The 18,262-nt window shown below is 37.3% G+C and overlaps 1 pseudogene; it reads left to right on the top strand.

The window, feature by feature from the left end:
- The window catches only part of LOC132650649 (zinc finger protein 84-like), a 37,519-nt pseudogene that overhangs the window by 10,389 nt on the left and 8,868 nt on the right, over window positions 1-18,262 (top strand).

Genomic DNA, 18,262 nt, shown 5'->3' with positions numbered 1-18,262 from the left:
AAATATCTTCCAGTTTTAATATGTCTCAAATTATTTTTCTGTATCATTACAATTTATGTTCATATATTTTAAAACATCTATTTAAATCCTCCAATCTTTCTTGTATTTATAAACCCTGAAACATTTTCCCAAACCAAACAACATTTTCTAGATTCTCAAAACGTAAACTCTTATATCCTCAGACCCTACATAAACTCCATTATCTTTCTATCTAGCCATCCATTATAAGACATAGATAATTAACATGAAGCCTATAGGCTAGGCAAACCTGCTTGCCTTCTTTAAATAGAAAACCTTGTACCTGGTAATTTTAACTAACTAACAAATTAACCAATATACTAACAATGGTTCTAACTATCTGCTCTTTAGCTGCAAGGCTACCATTATCTTAGCTTAGCCATCAATGTAATCAGAGACCTTAGAAGGATAAGTATGTACCAATCCATGTACCAATCAAAATGACAGTGACAACTAGTCAGTCCATCACTCTAGGCAGTTGTCCTTGGCTCCTGTGGTCTCATGGCATCATGAGCAGGGCAGTCCAGAAATCAGGCACAGAAGATGAGAGACTGTTTCTGTGGAGAAAGAAACAAAAGAATGGCCTCACCTCGCCCTTAGCAATGTGAAACATTGACTCTCCAGGTGTCCACAGTTTAGGCTGGGCCCAGGCAGTGGGCCTGTTGGGGCAGTCTTGCCCAGTGGTTAGCATACCATAATCCAGAGTCACATTGTGCCCAAATCTTCTTGGGGGAGCTACTGTCAGGAATTTGGCTCTCTCTCTGTCATAATAAACTTACACATGTTAAAATGCCATATTTATCAGATCTCTGACAAGCTTGAGGGCTGGCATATCTGAATTATTTTTATCTCTTTTTTAATTATTTATTTTAAATTGCATTCTATGCAATAGAATGTCATAATTTTTAATTCTGGCATATTTTTAAATAAATATTTTTAAACCCATATTAATTTTTAGTAGATCTATATAGGCCAACTTTATAATTATTTATCTTAGGGTTAACTTTAAAAACATAAACAAAATACCAGATAAAATCCATTCTTATAACTAACTGCATTTATTAGCAGTTATTTATTTATATTTATATAAATATATAGTTATATAGTTATTTATGTTTATTAGCATAACTTTAAATACCTTTCTGAACTAAAATCAAAGCAAAACTTTCAATCAAATACAATACATAGAAGGGCCAGAAAATCTTGTCATCCTATCATATTGCATTAAAACTGAACAACAAAAAAAAGCATAAAGGACAAAAATTTCATTTAGAGACAGCATTAAATAATTTATATAGGAACTGGCAACCAGGCATATATTTTTATAACAATTAAAAATGAGTTGAATATAACCCTATATAAACCTAGGCTAAAAAGCATAGGAAAACATTTTGCATTGAAAAAAAACATTAGCCTTTCAAATGAAGAGCAATATATCTTACAGTTCTTTCTCAAATCATGCTTGCAGGTGTAAAAATCAAAGCAAATACAATTTTTATCTTTTATAACAGTCTGTATATCTTCAGGTTAGGCTTTTCCCATCTCCATTTTTTTTATTTAACCAGACATTTTTTAAAATTTTTAAATCATATAAAAGGTTTTTATCAGAATAATTTTTATTATTTTATCAAAACTGCAATTTTCATAATTGGCTCAAATAGTATAACTTGGTTTTATTTCGTAAAATTAACAAAACAAATATCAAAGTCTTTTGTTCTCTCCCAAAGGATTGAGAAACTGTTCCAAGTTCTCTGTTAAAATGCCTAAGGTCATTGTCTAAAATACCTGATAAACTTTAAAATGCTTTATTGCCTTAAACATAGTTTTTTTTTAAACCTGTTTCTGAAATACCAAAATAAGGTACCCTTTTTAGGAATGAAGTCATAAAGTATAACCATAATTTTAAAAGGCAAAACCAAATTTTATCAATGCAAACAATTCAGTACTTTTAAAATCAATATTAAATGTATTATTTTGATGTTGGTTGCCAGCAAAAGAAGTTCCTATATATAAACACATGAAGGTGCACTTTTAATATTTTATATAAACATAGTTTTAAACCTTATTATTTTTATAATCCTGGTTTTTAAAACAGGACAGAAATTATGTGCGGTATTGATTATTAATATATTTAATAATATATAGAAGAACAAGATATATAGAAGAACATAGTTAACTTATATATTCAAAACAAACAAACAAAATTACAAAACGTATTTTTATTCCCTTTAGCTGTAATTTCAAGGGAGGAACATCTTGTTATCTGTTAAATCCATTTTTTATGACTATAGAGGCTTGCAGCCTCTTTTTTTATCTGAGAAGCTGCTGTTGCCCCTTTAAGAGCTGCCTGCTTGCACAGAAGCCTTAAACTATTTCTCAAAACCTGTTTTAATCCATTTCAGCAGTAGCATCAATCTTGTTGGGTACTACAGGGGCTGGCATGCCATATATAATCTCAAAGGGAGTTAATCCTAGATGGTAAGGGGAATTCCTAACCCTATAAAGGGAAATGGAGAGGAGTATCACCCAGTCAGTGCCAGTCTCCAAGGTCAATTTTGTTAAGGTCTCTTTTAATGTTCTGTTCATCCTTTCTACCTGTCCTGAACTTTGGGACCTATATGCGCAATGCAATCTCCAATCTACCCCAATAAACTTAGCTACATTCTGACTTACCTTGGACACAAATGCTGTCCTATTCTTTCCTGTTTCTGTACATCTTGGCCAAATTAGTGGGCTGTCTTGTGATTGCCTTGAGACCTGCCAACAGAGCCTGATAGTAGACTGGGAGACGTTTCCTACCTGTAGTCGTGTTGTAGTCCCAATTGGGCCTCTTATAGGGAAAGTAATCATCAATATGGGATTTGTAGTTGGAACTCCTGTAGTGTCTGGGACATTTTTGTGCACCTCTGAAATAATACATCCCCACTCCTCTTGGTAAGCAAGACCTGTAAAATCTGCTGGCAATCCTCCCGGGTGGGCTGGTAAGTAAAAAGCAGAGAACTTGGCATTCTGAGTTCTACGGTTAAACCTGTGATGTGGAAAAAGGCCAGTAATGGTGAGACTGATTGCTATTAGCATCTGGAGGGCCCCATGTCCCATAAGGGAAGGACTGTAGAATGTGCCTCTGGTTCACCAGAGGGAGCCAGCTGCATGGAGGCTTTGGTTTTTTGGCGCTGGGCCAGACAATGGTTCCAACCTGGACAAAGGAACAGGAGTTGGTTAAGGAGTGGGAGGAGGAGGAGGTGGAAATATTATTTCCATGGGAGTCCCATTCTGTAAAACAGATTAAGGGGTGGTCTACGGAGCCAGGGCAGTGGCCTCTGGTTTCAGAGATCCTTTGGAAGGATGACTGTTAGTGGGGGTCAGAAAAGGCTTAGTCTATAGAGGTAGATGAATAACCAGATTCTTCCAAACTACAATATGGTGCACTTGGTCTGGTGGCCACATGCTTTCTGAAAGATTCTATTTTCCATCGCAAGGCCAGTGGGAAGGTGGAAAGTTCCAACTAGCTCACATTTTAGGTGAGCCATTCTGAGCTGCAAAAAAAAGTCATTTTTTTTTCTTTTCTCACATCAATTGAAAGACCATGAGCTCTAGTTTTAACTTCTCCAAAATGAGTCAGAACCAAGTCAAGAAGTTTGGAGGTATTCCGTCCCATATCGTCAGTCAGTCTATTCGTCAAGAGAATTCAGGAGAACGCAAAAGAATTAAGGAAAACAATTTCAACAAATAGTAAATCACTCATACACAAAAAAGAACTGGCTGTCTCCGACAAAAACGAAACCAAAGGCAACAACTTACAGCCTATACCCGGGCTAACATCACGGGACAAAACTGAAATCATAGAAACGAAAACAGCTGCAGTTTTAAACAAAAGTAAAATCAAGCACTCTCAAGTAGATACAGAACCACAAACAATTAATCACAAAAATTAAACAGTAACTCCGGGCACAACATCAAGGGGGAAAAAAAATTAATCACACACAGAAACCAAGTAACACTGAAAACCTGGACTTCTTTGCCACAGAAATTCCAGAAAACCGATCCTCACTCCAGTTCCCCTATCCCAGGAGTTCCGAGGAGGTAAAGACAGATCCTCACTCCAGTACCCCTATCCCAGAGGTTCCAAGAAGGCGAAAACAGACAAAATCTGGAATTCTCTGCCACAGAAGTTCCAGGAAACTGATCCTCACTCTGGAGGCAGAAACAGATCCTCACTCCATTCCCCCTATTCCAGGGGTCCTGAGGAGGCAGAAATTCCAGGGCGGCAACAAAACGTCTTTTGAAGCCCTCACAGCCTAGGCCCCAACACATCTGTCATACCTAAACTGGCTGCTCTTGTAAGCACCTCGAGGCTTTTCAGGAAAAGAAACAAAGAATAAAGGCAAACAAACATTTAAAGCAGATGGACAACATAGAAGACATTTACCCATGGGATTAAGCTCTCCAGGCCAGGAGTCCTAGAGGTCTTGCGGCATCCTGGATGGACGAGCCCCCAAATGTTATGCCAGGTTCACGGGACCCTCAGAGACCACCAGGAGACGACTCGATGCAACTGCAAGAGAGCTTTATTATTAGAGCGATCGAAATGGGGACCCAAGTCTCACTGGCACAGCAATAGAGAAGTGGGACCCCGAGTTCTGAGTGAACAGAATTTTTAAAGGGAAAGTCTATGAGCAGGGATTTTCCATGGCAGCAAGCAGGGGGGCACAAGCCTTGGTGTTACAGAATTCGGTGAAGTTTAGCAGGGAAGGGTGACCTTTTCTGAGGCACACAATCACAATGGCTAAGGCATATAATCACAACGGCTATTTTTCTAAACCATATCTGAAACATTGGGGAGAATTTTCCCACCCGATTCTCAACCGATTCCCAATGATTATTGCCAGGGAGTTTGTCTCTATTTTCTATGAAGCATTTATTCTGTTATATTTCCTGGAGGCTGTTGCTACAGTTAACTTTGTTTTCTACCAGGTGTACATTCTGTGATATTTCCTGGTGCCTGAATTCAGTTCCCAGTCAAGATCTTTATTTCAAAATGGAGTTATATTCAGGCTATCTTAAGCTCTTCAGTTACTGTTTGGCTTTGACTGAAGTTTGGATGAAGGACTTTCCAACTATGAGGTAGAGATGAATGCACTGGACACTGAGTTTGTAACATAAATTACCTGTATCTTGGAAAATGAACAGGTGCCCTGGGAGAGTGGAAGATTGAATTTTAAAACATTTTCAAGATGAGGGTGTTGCAAGATATTTGATACCAGTGTGATCCCTTAGATTGTGAACTATAAAAACCTGTGCTTTGTTTGGTATGGTTGAACCCTAACACAAACCTTAATTCCAAGGACTGTCTGTTTATTCTAAACAGGTGATTATGGTATGATTCTGTCATCCCCGGAACATACCTTTAATTCAAAAGCTCTCGGTGCACAGGATGAAATAATGTTAACCCGAGGTCAAGAGGCAAAGCAATAAACCAGCTGACAAGGATTAAAGAGTTAAAGAGTAAGTCGAACTTTCAGCTGAAATGTATTTAAGACAGAGTGTAAAAGTGGAAGGAGTTTTAGCTTGGTAGCTTTTGGGCTTTTTGTGCTTTGAGCTAGAAAGCCTTTGGCATTGGGTTCCTTTGGCTTATCCCCCCTAAGCTGTAATCTGAACTGATGAGCTTTTGGGGCTTTTTACTCCTGGAGGTGAGGTAAGTAGGAAGGTCAGATGGATGCTTTCTCTACCTCTCTGCGCTATCAGGTTTTAAAAATGAATAATTGGGATTTTCATTCTTTTATAACAACACTAAGGTTCTGTGTGCCCATAGGGGTTGGGGCAAAGCTAGAATGCCTCTGCTATCTGCATTATTTGATCATTGATCCACTGGTAGAGGAGCTACTACTATCCTGAGACTCAGCTCTATTGTTCAAGCTAATGAGGGACTCTGGGCAGGCGTAGCAGTCAGGAGCAACAGTGAGAGGTAGTTTATGGTTTTGTTCTGGGATTTTCCTCTGATGTAGCTCTAAAGAGCTGTGACTGAGACCAGAGGCCATGTCATGCTGAGTGTGGGGCCATTGTTCCCAGGACATGAAGAGCAGGCTGCTGAGGTATCACAGCCTGATCTGCTTTGACTGAGATGGACTGTGGTTCAGACTGTATTTCAGGCTGTGGTTCTGTTGCTCTTCATGTGATGATCTTGGCAGAGACCCTTGGCCTTCGACCCTTCCTTTCCTGAGTGTTGAATGTCCAGAGAAGTGAGGATTTTGCAGCCTGGGTAGTAGAAAGTTGTGGTGCTTATAATATCACTATCTAGTGTGCACACACAGGCATTGGTTTTGCAGTGGACAGATCGGAAAACTGAAGGTCTCATTTATAGAAATGATGAATGTTGTATTCCACATAGAACTTTGTGTAAAAAATTTTACAAATTGTTTTGAAACTGGAAGAAAAGAGGTGGTGGTGGTCATCTTTCAGCAATACTTGATTACGGGTTTTTTTTTTATCCTTTCAACTTTCACCAGTCACAATGGCGTGGTTTAGGGAAATTCAATTCCAGGGTACAAAAGGAATTTCTGAGATGCAGAATTTTGTCAGGGGTGCCTGGTTTTAAATAAGTGGATAGGGCAGATTCCACATCTTGTGACATAATTCATGTAGCAGGAAACAGAAACTAAATTATTCTCCAACATTTTTTTGTGTGTGAGTGTTGGCAAGGGCTGGGCTGTGCCTGAACCCACAAGGGGACATGAGGGACTACAAGCCATAGCCCAGCTTATGATCACCTCCATTTTCTAAGAGACTTCCAGAGCAAAAGGACTCTCTGGAAAGGTTAGTAGTAGCTGGAGGGTCAGAAATATAACAGTTTAGGTGTCACTTTGTGTTTGTCTTGTAGCAGTTGTGAAATCTTTATTTAATTTGTATTAATTAGAAAATCAAAGGTATCTCTGGTCAGTACACATTTTTCATGCTAGAGTTTCCTTATGTCTTTTCATGTAAACTTGGGTATATTTTAGGCTTATGTTTTTGGCTTATTCTCTCATCCACTCATTCTATCACAAACATTGTACACATTCTTGATTATTGAAGTTTGTGGTAAGTACAGAAGTCACATCATGCCAGAAGATTATGATATTCATGACAATAGAATCATCCCTTATTTTTCTGTTTTCCTCTGTTTCTTACCAGGTGGCTTTTCTTATATGAGATAGAGATTTTGGATTGTTCTTTAGCAATCACATAAAGACAATTTGCACTTATGTCTGTAGAAGGCAGAAGAGACAACATGAAGGTGAGTGATACCAGTTGGCCAGTTTACACCTTCTCTTTTGAAATTTACTTTTGGTGATCTGTCATTTTATTCAGAAGTTTCATGTGTCCAGTGGTCTCCATATTCTTAGGTGGATGATTTTATTCTCCTGAAAAGATAAAATCAAAACCCTACCCCATCCCTAATTCGGGGGTGAGGGTTGTACCTTTTTAGCCATGTCATACCTTTTAAAGGGCAAAATGTTTTTTTGGAAATAGAAAAGTATAATATCTCCATTTAAGTTAAAAAATCATTTTATAAATATTCCTTAAAGTGTATTTATTTCTAGATAATAAAGGCCATTCACTTTTTCAGCCTGCCTTTTACAAGCAGCTTTTAAATAAAATCACTGTAAATCCTATGTGCCTGCCTCTGCCTCCCAGGTGGTATGTAAAAGGCATGTGCCTCCCAAATGCTGGGATTAAGGTTATGAACCACCAACACCCTGTCATTGTAACTTCTGAATTTAGAAAACAACTAATTAATAGAGAACTGTTTGTCTTTGCTGGCATTAAATGCATGGTCTATCACTATGCTGCTCAAATATGTTATATTCACTCCAAATTATTCTAACTCAGACAAGTTTATATCTTTAAATTTACTTCAAACATTTTAAACCTCTTAACTGTTTTTAATATGAAACAACAAAAGTATCTTTTTTATTTAAGAAGAAAACTTAAGTTAGTTTGGACTCAATGACCAAGCTGTCTGATGAACAGTTACCTCTACTTTTTCAGGAGATCTCTACTATTCAAATCTAATCATGATCAATTTTGATAGGATCCACCTTTCTTTTCTTGTGGAAACATTTGGTTTTACCAGTGAAGACACAGTTCAGTAGTTTCTCACTGTCTACTCCTTTTGGTTATGTTTACTTCTTTTTTTTCTAGAGTACTTAGGTGTGCTGTTAAACTGCTACTATGAGATCTTTTTGATTATTTTTTCTGAATGTACTTAATGCTATGAACTGTCTTTTGGTCAACACTTCCATTGTGTACTATGACTTTTGATATGTTGTGTATTCATTTCATTGACTTCTAGAAAGTCTTTAATTTCTTTCTTTTTTTTTTTCAATGCAGTTTATTCAGGAACATTGAACAATCCTCGGACCCCGGGGAAAGCCAGCCCACAGCTTAAATAGCCTCTGGGTAGCCAACCCAGGCGTGCTACGGGGGCAATGCAGATAGGTCCACATACATGGAAGCAAGCCAGATCCTCGGCCTTAGCCAAATGTGGAGTTGTTCATGTCAGAGAGCACTCACCATCGGGAAGGTGGAAGGCGGAAACCAGCTCCATCTTTAAGGCATAGCATTCCGCAGCTCTCTACAGTTCCCCCTTTTTGTTTTAGACGCATCAGGCAAGAGTAGAGGTCTGATCTCTGATATTAGAAATAAATTGGGACTTTGTACCGATGTTCATTTAGGTGTCATCCACCCAAAGAGCATCAGACCGTCCGATACCTTTGGGGCATCAACCCGCATGCAATCAGACATGCTCTTCTCTGGGTCCGATAATTTCTTTCTTTATTTCCATTTTGATCCATTTTTTATTCAGTAGAGAGTTGTTCAATTTCTATGAGTTTGTAAGCTTTCTATTGATTTTGTTATTGGTGATGTGCTGCTTTAAACCTTAGTGGTCTGATGCAGGAGGTTATTGTAAATTTCTTATAACTTTTGAGACTTCCACTGTTCAAGTATATCATCAATTTTGGAGAGCAATATATGATTTGCTGAGAAGAGGGAACAATTTTTTGTGCTTGGGTGGATGTTCTGTAAATATTATTGGGTATATTTAGATTTTTTATGTTAGCTGGAGCATTTCTCTGTTCAGTTTGGTCAGGAGGACCTGTCCATTGGTGAGAGTGATATATTGAAGTATTTCCCTATCAGTTTATGAGGGCCAGGATGTGATGCAAGCTGCAGAAGGGTTTCTTTTATAACTTGGGTACTCTTAGGTTGGGGACGTAGATGTTAAGTATTGAAATGTTATATTGCTGGATGTTTTTAATACATCATGTCCTTTGCCATCTTTCGATTAGTTTTTTTGAAAGCTGTCAGTAAAATGTTATTATTTCATCCTTATATCCTTATATCCTCAGACCCTACATAAACTCCATTATCTTTCTATCTAGCCATCCATTATAAGACATAGATAATTAACATGAAGCCTATAGGCTAGGCAAACCTGCTTGCCTTCTTTAAATAGAAAACCTTGTACCTGGTAATTTTAACTAACTAACAAATTAACCAATATACTAACAATGGTTCTAACTATCTGCTCTTTAGCTGCAAGGCTACCATTATCTTAGCTTAGCCATCAATGTAATCAGAGACCTTAGAAGGATAAGTATGTACCAATCCATGTACCAATCAAAATGACAGTGACAACTAGTCAGTCCATCACTCTAGGCAGCTGTCCTTGGCTCCTGTGGTCTCATGGCATCATGAGCAGGGCAGTCCAGAAATCAGGCACAGAAGATGCCTGATTTAAATTTACTTCATTTAAATTTACTTCATTCATTTACTTACTGATAATTTAAAATTATTATTAAAATTGCTATACAAGCTTGATACTCTAGTCCATTTATTTAGAATATCTTTTTCCAAACCTTTACCTTGAGATAATGTCTATCTTGATGTGAAGCTGTGTTTGTTGTATTTAGAAGAAGGGTGGATTCTATTTTATCATCCATTTTGTGAGTCTGTGTCTTGTTATTGGTGAATTTGGGCCAATGTTAATAAGAGATATCATTGAACAGTGATTGTTATTTTGGTGGTGGTGGTGCTTTTAGCACCTTGAGTGGGGCTGTATTTATAGATACATATTATTTAAAATTGACCTTTTTATGGAACATCTTATTTTCCCCATTTGGTGATTGAAAGTTTCTGGGCATAGTTAGTAATTTGTGTTGGCTTCTGTAGTTTTTTTTAAAATCAGAAACACTCTGCCTAAGCCCTTCAACTTCTAGCATTTTTACTGAGAATACAGGATTAATTCCAATAGATCTGCCTTTTTTTTTCTTTTTTGGTTGGTTTTTGTTTGTTTTGGTTTGTCTGATTGGTTGGTTAGTTTGGTTTGTTTGTTTTCATTTGCAGCTTTTCATATTCTTTCTTTGTTCTGTATATTTAGCATTTTGATTGTTCTTTGTTAAGAGGACTTTCTTTTCTGGTCCAGTGTCTTTGGTATTTTGTATGCTTCTTGTGCCTTGATAGACATCTTCTTCTTTAGGTTAAGAATTTTTTCTTGTACGACTTTGTTGAAAATGTCTTCTGGACCTTTGATCTCATCCTTCTTTTTCTAATTTGATTATTAGCATGTTGTGTGTTGTCATAATGTCCCAGAGTTCCTGGATGTTTCCTGAAAGTTTGTATGTAGACCAGGCTGGTTTTGAACTTACAGCTCTAACTCCAGTTGAGTGTTGGGCTTAAATCTAGGCCAACATGCCTGGCATCAACATCACCATCATTGGCTGCTGAACATGGAATATAGAGTTTTTAGTATTTATTTTGTTTTGTTTTGTTTTGTATATGCAAGCATAGGTTATTGTGTTGATCTTCATCAACATCTTGCATTTGAAATTTGGCAAGGAGTATATTTAATTTCTTAGGATGGCATTTATTCATGACACTAACACTATCTGATCTTTCTGAGTCATTAAATTGTAAGTGTGTGATGCTCTTCTTACCTGTTGTATTTGTTTATTTTTTATTTTATTTGTTTGTTTTATTCACATTTAATTTATTTTTAATTTAAATTTGTTTTTATAAATAATTCTCTGACATGAACTCAAGTCTTTGATTACTTCCTCCTGGGTGTTGCAGCCTTGCAAGGCCACAAAGGAAGATGATGCAGCCATCCTTTATTAGACCTGATAAGCTAGAAGGGAAGGAGTTCCTCCCCCATTAGGAGAGTAGAGAAAGTGCATAGGGAGAGAAGAAGGAGGGTGGGTGGGACTGGGAGGAGATGAGGGAGGGGGCTATGCAAGGATACAAAGTGAACACATTGTAATAAATAAATAAATTAAATTAAAAATAATTTACGCACTTAAAATCCCAATTGTAATCATCTCCCTTGTCACTTCCAAGTCTCACCCTCCATTCTTCTTTCACCCTTATCCCATTTCCTATATCTCAGATACAGGGAGCCCTCTTCTCCTACCATCTGAACCCAGCCTATCAAGTCTCATTAGGACTGCCTGCATCCTCTTCCTCTGTGGCATATAAATGCCCCCACCACCAAGGGGAAGTAATCAAATAGCAGACAACAAAGTCCATGTCAGAGCCAGCACCCTCTCCCCTTACTATGGATCCCACATAGAGACTGAGCTGCCTATCAGCTACATTTGAGAAGCAGTCTGGGTCCTCTTCATGAATGGTCTTTTGTGGGTGCATCAATCTCTCCAAGTACCCATGGGCCCAGATTTGTTGTCCTTGTTGGTCTTCTTATGGAGGTCCTGCCAGCTCTGGGTCTTTCTATCCCACCACTCTTTCCTATGATTCCCTGTGCTCTACCCAAAGTTTGGCTGTGAATCTAAGCATCTGCTTCGATCCCCTGCTGGGTAGAGTCTTTCAGGGGACATTTATGTTAAGCTCTCATTCCGTTCCCTCTCTTTAGTCACTTCAATTCTATTTGCCCTTTGGAATGATAATTGAGTATCCTTCATGGGATCCTCCTTTTTATTTAGCTTCTTTAGGTCTGTGGATTGTAGTATGTTTATCCTGTATTCTGGCTATTATCCACTTACAAAAGAGTATATACCATGCATGTCTTTCTGCTTCAGGGTTACCTCACTTAGGATGATCATTTGTAGTTCTATCCACTTGCCTGAAAATTTCATGGTTTCCTATTTTTAAATACCTGAGTAGCATGGCATTGTGTAAATATATCACAATTTCTGTAACCATTGTTCAGTTGAGAGACACATAGGTTGTCTCCCAATTCTGGCTATTATGGATATAGATGTTATGAACATAGTTGAGCAAATATCTTTGTTAAATGGTGGATCATCTTGTTGTTATATGCCCAGGAATGGTATAGCTGGGTCTTGAAGTAATACTATTTCCAATTGTCTGAGAAAGTATCAGATTGATTCCTAAAGTGGTTGTATATGTTTGCACTCCCACCAGCAATGGAGGAGTGTTCCTGTTCACATTCTCACTATCATGTGCTTTCACTTCAGGTTTTGATCTTAGCCATTATGGGTTTAAGATGGAATGTCAGAGTAGTTTTGATTTGCATTTCCATGATGACTATGGGTATTGAGAATTTATTTAAGTGTTTTCCACTATTTGATATTCCTCTGTGGAGAATTCTGTTTAGTTCTGTACCCCAGTTTGAGAGTGCATTATTTGGTTTGTTGGAGTTTAATTTATAGAGCTCTTTATAATTTTGTTTTTTATTTATAGAGCTCTTTATAGAGCTCTCTGTTTGTAGGGTTGGTAAAGGTCTTTCTCAGGCTGTAGGCTGTTATTTTGTTCTATTGACAAAGTTCTTTGCTTGATAGAATCTTTTCGTATCATGAGATCCTATTTATTAATTGTTGATTTTAGAGCCAGTGCTCTTGGTATTCTGTTTAGGGAGTTATCTTCTATGCCAATGAGATCAAGGCTCTTTCCCACTTTTTCTTCTAACAGATTTAGCGTATTTGGTTTTATGTTGGAAGTCTTTGATCAACTTGAACTTTAGTTTACTGCAGGGTGATAAATACGGATCTATTTTTATTTTTCCACATGTGGACCTCCAGTTAGAGCAGCACAATTTCTTGAAGATGCTGTCCTTTTTCCATTGCATGGTTTTGGATTCTTTGACAAAAATCAAATGTCCATAGGTGTGTGGGTTTTTTTATGGGCCTTCACTTTAATTCCATTTATCCACCAGTCTGTTTTTATTCCAGTACCATGCAGTTTTTATTACTATTGATTTATAGTAGAGCTTGAGAGCAGGGGTGGGGATACCTCCTAAAGATCTGCTATTGTACAGGATTATTTTAGCTATTCTGGAATGTTTATTTTTCCATATAAAGCTGAGAATTGTTTTTTCAAGGTCCAGGGGGAATTGTGTTGATATTTTGATGGGAATATCATTGAATCTGTAGATTGTTTTTTGGTAAGATGGCAATTTTTACTATGTTGATCCTACTGCTCCATGAGCATGATATTTCTATCTTCTGGTATCTTTTTCAATTTCTTTCTTTAGAGTCTTGAAGTTGTTGTTTTGTTTTGTTTTGTTTTGTTTCATATAGGTTTTTCACTGGCTTGTTGAGGATAACACCAAGATACGTCAGTTTTTTTTTTCCTGCCTATTGTGAAGGGTGTTGTTTTCCTAATTCTTTCTCAGTCGATTTGTCTTTTGCATACAGGTGTGCAACTAATTTTTTTGAGTTAACTTTATATCCAACCACTTTCAACTGTAGGAGTTCCCTACAGTAGAATTTTTGGGGTCACTTTTGTTACCTGTCATATCATCTGTGAAGAACAATACTTTGACTTATTCCTTATCAAATTGTATCCCCTTGATCTCCTTTAGTTGCCTTATTGTCCTAGATAGGACATTGAGTAGTGTATTGAAGAGATTTGGAGAGAGTGTGTGGCCTTGTCTTGTCCGCGAGTTCAGTGGAATTGATTTAACTTTTTTCCATTTAGTTTGATGTTAGCTATAGGATTGCTGTACATTGTCTTTACTATTTTTAGATCTGTGCCTTTGTCCCCAGTCTCTCCAAGACTTTAAACAAGAATAACTCTTGGATATTATCAAATGCTTTTTTGGCTTATAAGAAAATGATCCTGTACTTTTTTTTAATTTGTTTATATGATGGATTAAGATTCCATATATTGAACCATTCCGGCATGCCTGGGATGAAGCCTACTTGGTCATGTTGGATGATATTTTTGGTATGTTCTTGGATTTGGTTTGCGATTATTTTATTGAGTATTTTTGCATCATTTTTCATAAAAGAGATTAGTCTGAAGATCTCTTTCTATTCTGGGGTCTTTGAGGATTTATCAAGGTGACTGTTGTCTTACAAAAGGAGTTTGGTCATGTTGTGTCCATTTCTATTTTGTGGAATAATTTGAAGAATATCAGTTTTCACTCTTCATTGAAGGTCTTGTAGAATTCTGCTCTGAAATCATCTCGCACTTGGCTTTTTTTTTTTTTTTTTTTTTTGGTTGGAAGGATTTTGACGGCTGCTTCTATTTTTTTTAGGCAGTATAAGACTATTTAATATCTTTACCTGATTTTGATTCAACTTTGGTAAGTGGAATCTAACAAAAGAATTTTATATTCCATTTAGATTTTTCAAATTTTGTGGCATATAGGCTTTTGACATAAGAGCTAATAGTTCTTTGGATTTTCTCAGTGTCTGTTATCTCTCTCTATTCCTTTCAGACTTTGTTGATTCGGATAGTGTCTTTCTGCCATTTACTTAGTTTGGCTAAGAGTTTGTCTATATATTTTATTTTCTCAAAGAACTAGCTCTTGGTTTCGTTGATTCTTTGAATTATTCTCTTTGTTTCTAATTTATTGATTTCAGCTCTGACTTTGGTTATTCCTAGTGGTCTACTCCTGTTGGGTGTGTTTGCTTCTTTTTTTCTAGGGCTTTCAGGTGTGCCATTAAGTTGCTTGTATGGGATGTCTCCAATAGCTTATGAAGGCCTTTAGTGCTATTAAAAGTCCTCTTAGGACTGCTTTCATTGCAACCCACGAGTTTAGGTATGATGTGCATTCATTTTCATTGAACTGTAGGAAGTTCTTTCTTTATTTCTTTCCTGACCTAGATTTCATTGAGTAGGGAGTTGTTCAGTTCCCACGTGTGTGTAGGCTTTTTATTATTTCTGTTATTGTTGAGGTTCATCTTTAGTCCATCATGGTCTGATAAGATACAAGATATTATTTCAGTCTTGTATCTTTTGAGGCCTGGTTTGTGACCTACTGTATGGTCAGTTTTGGAGAAGGGTCCGTGAGGTGCTAAAAGAAGATATATTTTCTTTTTGGGTTTAAAAATTCTCTAGATATCTGTTAGGTCCATTTGATTCATGACATCCATTAGTGTCATTATCTCTCAGTTTAAGTTCTTTTCCATTGCACTGTCCCTTGATGGTAGTGACATGTTGACATCTCCCACTATTAATTTATGGTAATTGATATGTTCTTTAAGGTTTATTAATGTTTCTTTTACAAATGTGGGTGTCCTTGTATTTGGGGCATTGTTGCTCAGAATACAGATGCCATCTTGGTGGAATTTTCCTTTGATTAGTATGAAGTATCCTTCCTCATTTCTTATTTATTTATTATTTATGAGCAATAACTGATATCTGTCAATATTTGCAAAGTTTAAAAATATGTGTAACAGCATAGTTCTTAAAATATCTTTCAAAATTTTATTGTTTTCTTTTTAATTTTTATTTATAACAATTTATTTATTTTGTATTCCCACTGTACCTCCTTCCTTCCTCCCCTCCCAATCCTTCCCTCCATCTTCCCCACCCCTGTGCTTCTCTCAGTCCCCTGATAAGGGAGGTCCTCCTCCTTTTCACTCTAATCCTAATCTATCAGTTCTTATCAGGAGTGGCTGCATTGTCTTCTTCTGTCGCATGGCAAGGCTGCTCCCCTCTCGGGGGAAGGTGATCAAAGAGCATGCCAATAAGTTCCTGTCAGAGACAATCCCTGTCCCCATTACTATGAAGCCCACTTCGATACTGAACTGCTGTAGTCTACCTCTGTGCAGGGATTTCAGGCCATCTCCATGAGTGGTCCTTGGCTGGAGCACCAGTTTCAAAAAGACCACTGTGTCCAGAACTTTTGGAACTGTATCTGTCCTTGTGGAGCTCCTGTCCTCTCCAGGTCTTACTATCTCCCACTTCTTCCATAGGATTCCCTGCACTTTGCCCAAAGTTTGGCTATGAGTCTCAGAATCTGCCTCGATACCCTGCAGGGTAGTGCCTTTCAAAGGCCCTCTGTGGTAGGCTCCTGTCCTGTCCCTGTTCTCTACCTCATCTGATGTCCATCCTCTTTGCCTTTCTGCATGGGGTTTGAGCATCTTAGCCAGCATATTCCTTCCTGATTAACTTTCTTAAGTGTACAGATTTTAGTATTTTTGTCCTATATTTTATATCCAATATCCACTTATGAGTGAGTATACACCCTGTGAGTCTTTCTGCTTCTGGGATACCTCACTCAGGATGATCTTTTCCACTTTCCACCATTTACCTGCAAATTTCATGTTTTCCTTGTTTTTCATTGCTGAGTAATATTGCATCGTATAGATATACCACAATTTCTGTATCCATTCCTCAACTGAGGGGCATCTGTGCTGTTTCCAGCTTCTGGCTATTACAAATAAAGCTACTACAAACATAGTTGAGCAGATGTCCTTGTTGTATACTTGAGCGCTTTTTGGATATATGCTTAGGTGTAGTATAGCTGGATCTTGAGGAGGCGCTATTCCTAATTGTCTGAGAAAGTGCCAGATTGATTTGCAAAGTGATAGTATAAGTTTACATTCCCACCAGCAATGAAGGAGGGTTCCCCTTTCTCCAAATGCTATCCAGCATGAGTTGTCACTTGAGTTATTTGTCTTAGTCTTTTTAATGGGTGTAAGGTGAAATCTCAGGGTGGTTTTGATTTGCATTTCCCTGATGACTAAGAATGTTGAATATTTCTTTAAGTGTTTTCCTGCCATTCTATATTCCTCTATTGAGAATTCTCTGTTTAGCTCTGTACCCCATTTTTTAATTTGGGTTACTTGATTTGTTGGTGTTTAACTTCTTGAAATCTTTATAAATACTGGATATTAACCTTGTGTCAGATATAGGGTTGGTGAAGATTCTTTCCCAATCTGCAGGAAGTCATTTTGTTTTGACAACAGTTTCCTTTGACTTATAGAACTTTTTCAGTTTCATGAGGTCCCATTTATTGATTGTTGCTCTTGGAGCCTGTATTGTTGAATTTCTGTTCAGGAAGTTGTCTCCTGTTCCAATGAGTTCAAGGCTCTTCCTCACTTTTTCTTCTAACAGGGTTAGTATGTCTGGTTTTATACTGAGGTCTTTGATCCACCTGAACTTTGGTTTTGTTCAGAGTAATAAATATGGATCTATTTGTATTTTCTACATGTAGACATCCATTTAGACAAGCACCTTTTGTTGAAGATGCTATTTTTTTTTCCGTTGTATGGTTTTGGCATCTTTGTCAAAAATCAGGTGTCCATACTGCGTGGGTATATTTCTGGGACTTCTATCTGATTCCGTTGATCCACTAATTGGTTTCTATGCCAGGACCATGCAGTTTTTATTACTGTTGCTCTATAGTAAAGAGTAAGATCAGTGATGGAGATACCTCCAGAAGACCTTTTATTATGGAGGATTATTTTAGCAATTCTGGGTTTCTTGCTATTCTATATGAAGTTGAGAATTTTTCTTTCAAGGTATGCAAAGAATTGTGTTGGTAATGTGTTGGGAATTGCATTAAATCTGTAGATTGCTTTTGGTAAGAGGATCATTTTTACTATGTTAATCCTGCCAAGTCATGAGCATGGGAGATCTTTCGATCTTCTGATATCTTTTTCTATTTCTTTTTTCATAGAGTTGAAATTTTTTCATACAAGTCTTTGACTTGCTTGGTTAGGGTCACACCAAGGTACTTTATGTCCTTTTTGACTATTGTGAAGGGTGTTGTTTACCTAATTTCTTTCTCATCTCTTTTGTCTTTTGTATATAGGAGGGCTACTTATTTTTTGAGTTGATTTTGTATCCAGCCACTTTATCATCTGCAAATAGTGATACTTTGACTTCTTCCTTTCCCATTTGTATTCCCTTTGTATTGATCTTCTTTAATTGTTTTATTGCTCTAGCAAGAACTTAGAGAACTATGTTGAAGAGATATGGAGAGAGTAGGCAGCCTTGCCTTGTCCCTGATTTCAGTGGGATTGATTTAAGTTTCTCTCCATTTAGTTTGATG

This window comes from Meriones unguiculatus (assembly GCF_030254825.1).
Source record: "Meriones unguiculatus strain TT.TT164.6M chromosome 13 unlocalized genomic scaffold, Bangor_MerUng_6.1 Chr13_unordered_Scaffold_28, whole genome shotgun sequence".
NCBI classification, from domain to species: Eukaryota; Metazoa; Chordata; class Mammalia; order Rodentia; family Muridae; genus Meriones; species Meriones unguiculatus.
This window is presented reverse-complemented; position numbering and strand designations above follow the sequence as displayed.